The following is a 6874-nucleotide window of genomic DNA, read 5'->3' as shown; positions in this document are numbered from 1 at the left end:
CATGAGTCATGCTTGCCCAGTTTGTGATTGCCTCATTCCAATTTGCTACGCCCGGGAGCACTTGCAGGTCATGGTGTTATCTGTGTTTGTATATCCACATGTGCAGTGATGAGTGCTCAACCAGACCCAGGCACTTGGCTTTGGTCCAGGACCTCATTACTGGTGAGCCTGGTTCTCTGTTTAACCTTCAGGAGGCCTTGGAGGTGATGCTGAGCTAAGTGCTCAAGGAACCTGTGCGTACATGTTTCAGATCTGGACCTCACAGCTGCTCTGCTCATAATTATGGACTTCCAGACTGTGAGTCGGAGCTGGGTCTTGACACCATGGTGACACCACACTCCCCTTGCCCACCTCTTTAAATTATGCTGGCCCTCCTGATTTCCTACTTCCTCTCAGATTCACAATCAATGGACTGTGGGTTCTAGCAGCAGCAGCAGCACTATGTTAATAACTTTCAGCTCTCTGGTTCCAATGAAAATATTCAACTGTGTATATAGTTTTCTTGGTTGTTCCAATTATCTATTGCTGTATTATAAACTACTTAAAACTTAGTGGCTTGAAAATGTTTTATTCTGCATCTGTGATTATGTAAATCAGCAATTCAGGGCACAGGAGGGATGATTCATCTCTGTCTCATGTTTTTTGGGTCCTCATCTGTGTTGTTTCAAATAGCTGAGGGCTGGAACAACTGGAGGCAATGGGGCATAGTTAGATTTCTTACATGGAGGTCCAGGACTCTAAGAGTTACTTTCTGAGACATAGGAAGTGGAAGCTGCATTTCTTATGGTCTGTGCTTGGAAATCGGCTTGGAAATCGTCATATTCAATTAGTCATAAGTGGATCACAGGGCCAGTCCAGGTACAAGGATTGAATACTGGGAGAAGTTGGTTCACTGGGATCTCTTCGGAGATAAGCTTTCACACTAGTATAGGTTGGTATAGAATTTCTCTGTATGTGTGACTTGGTATCAATACACAAAGACATATATAATTTAATTTCAAATAGATTTATAATTAATAAATTTATTAATCTAATAAAGTCAACAGAAAAATGGGATTCATTTAAACCTTAAGTCTACAGCCATGCCACCCTGAACAAGCCCAATCCTATCTGATCTTGGAAGCTAAGCAGGGTTGGGCCTGGTTAGTACTTGGATGGGAGACCACCTAGGAAGTCCGGGTGCTGTAGGCATAAAAAATAAAAAATAAGAGATTGTAAGCTGACAAGGTACTTGTAATCTATGAGGTCAATCAAGGGTTGCCTTGCCTAAAAGAAAAATAAAATAAAATAAAATAAACCTTAAATTAATGATGATGTCCACAAGCTACTTAAAGAAACTTAGCTCATTGCTTTGCAGCCCCACCTTTTTAAAATTTTTTATTTTTCAATTACAGTTGACATACAATATTATATTAGTTTCAGGTGTACAGAATAATGGTTAGACATTTATATGACTTATGAAGTGATCCCCCGACAGATCTAGTACCCACCTGGCACCATTCATAATTATTATATTATTGACTATATTTTCTATGCTATACTTTACATCCCCATAACTGTTTTGTAACTTCCAATTTGTACTTAATCCCTTCCCCTTTTTCATGCAGTCCCCCAATCCCCCTTCCATCTGGCAACCATCAGTTTGTCCTCTGTATCTATTAGTCTGTTTCTGTTATGTTTGTTCATTTTGTTCTTTAGGTTCCATAGATAAGTGAAATCATATGGTATTTGTCTGTCTTTGTCTGACTTATTTCACTTAGCATAATATCTTCTAGGTCTATTCATGTTGTTGTAAATAGTAAGATTTCATTCTTTTTTTATGGCTAAGTTATATTTCATTGTATATATGTACTACCTCTTCTTTATCCAATCTTTTATTGATGAGCACTTGGGTCATTTCCTTATTTTGACTACTGTAAATAATGCTGCAATGAACATAGGGTTGCGTGTATCATTTTTTAATTAGTGTTTTGGATTTCTTAAGATAAATATCCAGAAGTGGAATTGTTGGGTTGTAAGGTAGTTCTATGTTTATTTTTTTTGAGGAACCACCATACTGTTTTCTACAGTGGCTGCGTCAATTTGTAATCCTACCAAATGTGCACAAGTATTCCCTTTATTGATGATAGCCATTTTGACAGATGTGAGGTGATATCTCATTATGGTTTTAATTTGCATTTTTCTAATGATTAGTGACGTTGAACTTCTTTTCATATCTCTATTGGTCATTTGTAGGTTTGCTTTCCATTTTTTAATTGGATTTTTTTTTTTTGGTATCATGCTGTATGAGTTCTTTATAAATTTTAGATATTAATCCCTATTGGATGTATCATTGATGAACATCTTCTCCCATTTGGTAGGCTGTCTTTCATTTTGTTGATGGTTTCCTTTGCTGTGCAAAAACTTTTTAGTTTGATGTAGTCCCATTTGTTTATTTTTTCTTTTGTTTTCCTTGTCCAAGGAGATATATCAGGAAAAATATTACTAAGAGCAATGTCAGAGAGTTTACTACCTATGTTTTCTTCGAGGTATTTCATGGTTTTGGGTCTCACATTTAAATTTTTAATTCATTTTGAGTTTATTCTTATATATGGTAATAGAAAGTGGTCTGGTTTTATTTTTTTGCATGTATCTGTCCAGTTTTTCTAACACTATTTATTAGATAGATTGTTTTTACTTTGTTACATATTCTTGCCTTCTATGTTATAGATTAATTGACCATGTAGTTGTGGATTTATTTCTGGGCTCTCTATTCTGTTCCCTTAATCTATGTGTCTGTTTTTATGCCAGTATAATGCTGTTTTGATTACTATAGCCTTGTAGCATAGTTTGATATCAGGTATTGTGATACTTCTAACTATTCTTTTTTCTCAAGATTGCTGTGGGTATATGGGGTCTTTTGTAATTCCATATACATTTTAGGATAATTTGTTCTAATTCTGTGAAAAATTTCATTGGTATATTGATAGGGGTTGCACTGAATCTATTGATTTCCTTGGGTGGTATGGACATTTTAACGATGTTAATTCTTCCTATCCATGAGCACTGTATGTACTTCCATTTATTTGTGTTTTCTTCAATTTCGTTTTTTCAATGTCTTATAATTTTCTGAGTACAGATCTTTTATCTACTTGGTTAAATTTATTTCTTGGTATTTTTTAAATGTAATTATAAATGGCATTGTTTTCTTAATTTCTCTTTCTGATATTTTTTATTGGTTTATGAAAATGCAACGAATTTCTAAATGTTAATTTTGTATCCTGTTACTTTGCTGAATTTATTTATCAGTTCTAATAGTTTTTTGGTATAATATTTAAGGTTCTCTCTATATAGTATATTATCTGCAAATAATGACAGTTTTACTTCTTCCTTTCCAATTTGGATGCCCTTTATATTTTTACTTATGTGATTGCTGTGGCTAGGACTTCTAATACTATGTTGAATAGAAGTAGTGAAAGTGGTTATCCTTGTCTTGTTCTTGATCTTAAGGAAAACACTTTTAGCTTTTCACTGTTGAGATAATGTTAGCTGTGGCTTTGTCATATATGATGGCCCCACCTTCTTAATCTGAAAGGGAATAGAGTAGAGAAAGACACTGATATTTATTGAAAATTTCCAATGTACCCTGTGATTTTTGTATGTTATCTCATTTAATACAATTATATGAAGTTTCTTGCATGTACAGATAAGAACGGCGAGTAGGTGATTAGAAAAATGACCCCCAAATTTTTCCTTACCATGAAAAAGGGGATTCTGTTTCTCTAGCAAGGCATCATGCCCTGCTTTGTCTAATAGAATGCAGTGGAAGTGACAATGGGGAAGTTCTAAGCTTGGCCACAAGAGAGTTTGTGCACATATGTTTTTGCTCATTGTACCCTGTCACCACCATGTGAACAAGCCCTGGTTACTTTCTAGAGGATGAGAGGAGGAGAGACCACATGGAGCAAAGAGGAGTTGTTCTAGCTGAGGCCCCAGACCCAGGAGAGAGGCCAGGCAAAATCAGTAGTACCAGCACAGCAATGGACTGCAGATGCATGAGTGAGCCCAAAAGAGATAGAAGAACCACCCAGCTGAACTATATCCAAATCCTGTCTAAATAAAATTTTTCCAGCCACTAAATGATGGGATGGTTTCATATCCAGTAAATCTCCTCACTGATCCATGAGCTCAGAGAGTTTAAAGTAAAATTGTATCTATTGGTTTTTAGCTAAAAAGTACTGAAAACTTGTCATAATAACAACTCCTTATAACAGTGAAGGGTGCCACTAAGCCTTGTGTCATATGTATTTGAGCTGATTTCCTGTGTGTAGCTTGTACTTGCTAGTACAATATTCCATGAGCTGATATAGCAAGTCTAAATTTTAAAAAGATTTAGGTAAAATATAGCCTCTAAATTAATGACACATTTCCAAGAGTTCAGGTTTACCCAGAGGAGGCATGGAGAATTTTACTGACCTGGAAGCACACAAGTTCATAAGTACAGATGGTCTCCTTTGGTATAGGATACATTTGAGTACTTTTATTGTTTTCTTATCACCATTTTTTAAATTGAAAATCTATTCTTTAAAAATATATGGAATATCTGGAGCACATTTGAAGACTCAAGTTTCTGCAGAACACAGTTTACAAACTTACAAATGTTAACATTACTTACCCAAAAGTTATTGGTACCTGATTCTAATTTTTTCAAGACTAATGAGATACCAAGAATTTCAGCTTGCTTTTAGTATTTAATGCAATTATTGGTTCCATTTCACTAAGTGTTCAGGAGTTTAGAGAGTCTCCAAGGGTCAGGGAATGGAGGCTAGGCTGTTCACCTCCAGTGGAAAATTCTCATGTGCACCCTTACTGTGATTCAGGCTCCATGCTGGGTACCGGCGAACTGTCTAAGTAACATCTTCTTACTGGCTGCTGTTCTCCACTGCAGGCTGCTACCGTGTAATGTGCATGTGAGAGAGGGTGATGACTAGAGTTTTTGTTTTCATAGATTCTCTTGGCCTGTCTGTGATGCAAGGATGAGAAAGTATTGATGAGCAACTTTCTGGGGAGTTTCAATATCAAGTGGCCCAGCAGATACGTAAATTATGTTTGAGTCTATTCTCAGCTTAGTTTAAACTGCTTGAATTTTGGGATTGTCTGTGATCTCGGGGTCTGGCATGAAAAAATGAAAATTAAATCAAATGGGAAGAGTAGATTGATGTCACCTTTATAGGTGATCAACTGGGCCTCTGGATATTTTGAGAGTAGCTAGCTCATCTAAAAAATTCCTGCCTCATCTATTCAGAGCAACTGCAACAGATTTTAGCAGCCGGACCCATTTGCAAACCAGTAGGCTACCATATCAGACTACTAGACCACAGTGGGAAGATGCTAGCCTATTTGACACTTATTTCTTGCCCATAAATTAATTAATAGATTTGAGCTGGACTGTTTGCTCACCCCCAGGGAGAGAACAGGTGGTGTCTACTCCTGCTTCATTGAGTTAGCATTGATGGCAAAGAACAGTTTGATTGAGGCCAATGGTTTTGTTTTGGTTAATATTTTGCTTTGTTTATTTTTAAAATCAGTGAAGGTAGATAAAGGATTTTTTTTTCTTACTGTTGCCATAGCAACACATAGGCAACATGATAGAAGCCCATAACTAAAAAAAAGTGCTGGTACTAAGTAGCTTTTTAATTTGTGAAGGAGAAATAAGATTTGTGTTTATATCCAAAACCCTTTTTTACTTTTTTGGGGTAGCAAATTCACCCTTGAGCTATAGCCAGCTAATAGTTTTCTAGTTTTAGTGTTATCAAAAACTCAATCATACTAGAAATAAGGGAATGGAAGAATTGGGGACATGATCATTTAGATAATAACAATAGTAATTACAGCATTGTAATTGTATAACTCTTTATGGTTTTAAAAATACAGATTATGCCATTTAGCTTTCTTTCCTATGAAATAAACAGGGCAGTTATTTCCTTCATTTTGGAGCTGAAGACACTGAGGTTACATGACTGTTGCTGATTCATTTAGGGACATAGACTCTGGGATAGAATTTACTGTGCAGCATGTTTATAAGGAATGTCCTTAGGATTAATACCTGTGGAAGGGAGTTGGAGGAAGCAGAATTGGGCAGAGGGGATCACTGATGTGTGATGTTGGCCCACTGACAGCCTCAGCTGACCCCACGGGGAGCTCTCTAGCTAGAATGGCCCTTCAGAGTTGTCCTGAGTTGAGTTGAGATGGCCAAGCCTTCGATCAGTCATTGGATGCAGGTCACTCTGAGAAGGGGCATGACCTTGATTGGGCTAGGCAGCACTCTGTCTCTAAGGCAATCCCTGAACAGTTTGCCAATAGCACTCTTAGCATCAGGTGAGTTCTTTCCTGGAGGAAGATTTAGGCAGGCCAATCCTCATGATGTTTGAAACCAGTTTTTTTCTATTCATTCTGGGATTAGCTGTTCTAGGATTCCAGTGGACCTCTTCCTAGGGGAAGCTTGGAAGAGGAAGATGAGTGGGATGCAACTATAGCCTCACGGCTGGAGCTGGTCTCTTGGCCACAGTTGCCATTTCTGTTTCTTCCTCAGTATCCATTCATTCCTTTTCCATTCAGCTAACACCTCTGCCCAGTATTAGTGGTTTATCTGGTTGTAGGACCCAGACCCTTATCACCCAGGAATCTGAGCCCTGGTCACCAGTGCAGTTCTAAGGTCCGGTTGCTACGCTTGTTCAATTACAATAAAAATCGGGCAAGAGAATTCCAAAAGACACCCTGGTGGGTTGCCTGGACACTAGATGTATTCCTTCCTCGCTAGTTCTATTGTGCAACAGCTACCCTACCTCTTCTTGATGATCAAGGGCAATTACTCCTGTTTAGAATGGTGACTCTT

At 37.4% G+C, this 6874-nt stretch overlaps 1 non-coding gene across 1 annotated transcript; it reads left to right on the top strand.

The window, feature by feature from the left end:
- The first annotated feature begins 1072 nt into the window (after positions 1–1072).
- Positions 1073–1191, top strand: LOC112480412. Its single transcript, XR_003046584.1, has one exon. It is a non-coding gene; the product is annotated as a 5S ribosomal RNA (ribosomal RNA).
- Positions 1192–6874: the final 5683 nt, after the last annotated feature.

This window comes from Pteropus alecto, unplaced genomic scaffold, assembly GCF_000325575.1.
Source record: "Pteropus alecto unplaced genomic scaffold, ASM32557v1 scaffold103, whole genome shotgun sequence".
Classification (NCBI taxonomy): domain Eukaryota; kingdom Metazoa; phylum Chordata; class Mammalia; order Chiroptera; family Pteropodidae; genus Pteropus; species Pteropus alecto.
Note: the sequence above shows the minus strand (reverse complement) of the source record. Positions and strands in the feature narration are given on the sequence as shown.